Source organism: Pinus tabuliformis, chromosome 6, assembly GCF_031772625.1.
Source record: "Pinus tabuliformis cultivar Carrire ecotype Pingquan chromosome 6, CPIR1, whole genome shotgun sequence".
NCBI classification, from domain to species: Eukaryota; Viridiplantae; Streptophyta; class Pinopsida; order Pinales; family Pinaceae; genus Pinus; species Pinus tabuliformis.
The window spans coordinates 1,391,836,758-1,391,840,099 of NC_142292.1; the positions used below are offsets into that span (position 1 = coordinate 1,391,836,758).

Below are 3,342 nucleotides of genomic sequence, written 5' to 3' on the forward strand. Positions count from 1 at the left end.
TTAACGTTATTTATGTTTTGCAATGCATCATTTTCGTTGATCTCCCAATAGTTTAACCAGGCCCTTGTGTCTTTATGCCACCCTGGATTGAGCCTTAGGTGGTTTTGGCTAGAATTTAAAGCTAGCTTAGGAAGTCTATAATCGTCTATGTTATTGATTTTGTGCTTGTACAACAGAAACCTAAGCATAGCTAGGCTCTCAATAGGGGAAAGACCTGCTTCTATAAGGAGAATAGGATAGGGTGTATTACTTTTATATTTAATAAGGGTTTTCTATATTGTTTTTAAAATTTAATAATATTATTTTATATATTTTAATAAGGGTTTTCTAAATTGTTTTTAAAATGAATGATCTTTCATGAATCTAAATTTTTTATTATTATTTTAATTTATATACTATTATTTTATATGTTTTAATAAGGGATTTTTAAATTGCTTTTAAAATGGATGATTTTTATTAGTGATTAGAGACTTCTACAATTATTTATACTATTGGAGATTTCTAAATAAAATTGTGTATTATTTTTATCCATCCAATTTTTAGGATGGTTACTCCATCCATCATCATTGACCAAAGAGCTTTGTAGAATGTTTTTGTTTTTATTATTTTTAATTGTAGGAGGTCACAACTAGAGGATTTGAACCTTACATCTCTCAATTTTCTCAAAGCTCATATTACTACTATCACCAATTGAACCATTGAATATATATAAATGAAATATCTTTACCTTTTTTATTTTATTTAAAAAAAAATACTTAAACTTAATAACAAAGTTTAAATTTCTTATAATAAAGTTTATTATGTTAATGACTAAAATTAAAATACAGTATCCAAGATTTGCTAGCAAAACTCGTTGAGGATGAACCTCCTTAGCAAGGAGACTGATAGGAGGTTAAAGAATCACAAACAACTTGACAAACAAAACAAAACAAAAATTAAAGCAAAAAAAATAACCACCATTCCTCTCAACTACCCAAAATAAACATAATTAACCATTATTTTACTATATAGCAATAAAATATAATATATCAAAACATAACATTATATTATATCATATCAACACTGCAACGAAATAAAAGGCACAATTTTGTATATAAATTGTAGAATTTAAAGGTGTTTGTCTTTCGTTCTGATAAATAGTTTGCAATCACAACCACATATTACTTCAGCCTTTGTTAAATCATGGGAATATTTACCAATACTCCATATACAAGTTCATTTCTGAAGAAATCTGCAGTTAGATCCATTCAGAATCAGAATAGCACCTTTCACTATTGTAAATTTAAAAATATAGAGTATCAACACATATATGTATATATCACAGTTGCTGCTTCTAACAGTAGCAGGAGCACAAAGACGCTCTAATATAATCTGAAGAAAACAAATTAAACACTATAAAAAATAGAACCCAAAGGCCTCTACTTGCTCACAAGGCATCACAAACAGCACGCTCAAAGGACAGCATGTTCCTTCCGTTGTCATAAAGTATGTGGTAGTTCTGCTGTTGAAAGTTACCAAATATGGACATGCCATAGCTCGGTAACATTGCGAGGCACATAATGCCACTGCTATCAACGAAGATGTAGTTTTCTTTGGCCAAATAATAATCTGCTCCCTTGAAGTGGAAAGTTATAACGGGAAGTTTCGGAATTGAAGAACCAGAGTGGTGTTGATAACAGAGGTCCAGTCCGATGCTAGACCCATCGGCCTGTGGAAGATGAATCATTGACATCAAGGCTTTCTTCACATGATCATAACCAGTCTGTTCCAGATACGTGACAGTCGTTCCAGAATCTATAATAAGTCCGCCATTGCCATCGGATTTAAGATCAAAAGTACCAGCAGGGATTTTCAATAATTTACGACCAACGCTGATTCCCTCTAGAGAAAGATAATAGAAAGTTGGCTGCGAGCTGCTTTGGATAACAGGAGTCGAACCCATGGTATTGGCATTCAAGCTAGCAGTCTGACCTACAAACAAAGGGCTTGATTTGGAAGGAGAATCAGTAACAGACATGAGACAGTAAGAAAATTTATTGCCCACCAATGGGCCAAGCTGTGAGATGAAGGATAAAGGGCCTCGGCCGAAGCCTACTAATCCACCTCCTTGGCTGAAGCCACTTCCTCCATTATCCTGCCCGCAACCAAATGCAACATGGGGAGTTGAGTGAGAAGAAAGGGTAAATGTCTCGTATGAAAGAATTCCCTGGGTGGAGGAGTAGTCCCCATAAACATACAAGTATTCGCACTTTCCATCAGTGCAAGAAAATGACGGGAGAGCTTGGCAAAGGGAGCTTTTGCAGGAGACCGTACTGTAAGTGGAGGACATGGAAGGGTCATAGATTGGAGTTGGCTGGTTATAGCAATCAACGCAGGGCTTGCACTGCGTCCATGTCAGGTCACTACCAGTGTCAAGAATTGCAGAAAAGGATAAAGCTGGCTTACCAATCGCCATCTCCATGAGAAATTCTCCAGTTCCTGCACTTACTGGGGTAACCATTTTGCCCTCTTCATCAGCCAATTTATCAGCAGTTACGACAGACATCTGCAGTTTTTCAAGTCTCTCTTGACCGCGTCGGACTGCTCGTTTCAAACGCTCAGCAGATGTAATATTGCCTGGAGAGAATGGAGAGAGAAGTGAATCTCTATGCACGAGATTTATTCTCAATCCAATAAGGGGCGCGTTAACTTCTAGCTCCTGCCTGCACTGCATCAAACGAAATACAGAAAATAATAACAAAGGAATAAGCAGGGTTTTGCAGGCAGCAGGAGATGGCGCAGATTGTCCAGCCATACCTTCTCTGTAGCTCTAAAGAAAGGTATATTTCCTAAGGCAATGAAAGGAGGGGTGGACGTCTCAAAAAATGAGAATGTGGGGCAGATTATTTGGTACTCCAGGGCAGGGGATCCATTGTATTTATTAGAGGCGGAAAGTCCATTGACTGATAGTGTCCTCCTACGTGCAATTGCTATGGACCTATGGTCTGCGTCACATAGCACCTTCTATCCAATACGGGCCGTAAACTCTTCTTATCATCGGGAGGTAGGGAAGTTAGCCCATGCCCGTAATAATGGAAGTATACACGAGTTCCACGTGGCAATGATTTGCATCGGCACTTTACTCTGTTGATTTTATTTTATTTTAAGTAGAGAAATAAGCAATTGGGTTAGTCTTTTACAATCAACTTATTTATAAATTCAACGGATTAAAATTGAAAAAATAAAAATAAAAAATAAACATAATATTTCAATTTCTCTGTGCAATTAAATTATTTTATTATATTTTTTGAATTCATGTTTTTTTTTATTTATATTATATTAAGAAGAGTGTTTTTGGATAAA

General features: G+C 35.8%; 1 pseudogene; it reads right to left on the reverse strand.

Moving 5' to 3' along the window:
• Positions 1-1,133: 1,133 nt before the first annotated feature.
• On the reverse strand, positions 1,134-2,926 carry LOC149263821 (aspartic proteinase nepenthesin-1 pseudogene; annotated as a pseudogene).
• Between the last annotated feature and the right edge of the window lie 416 nt (positions 2,927-3,342).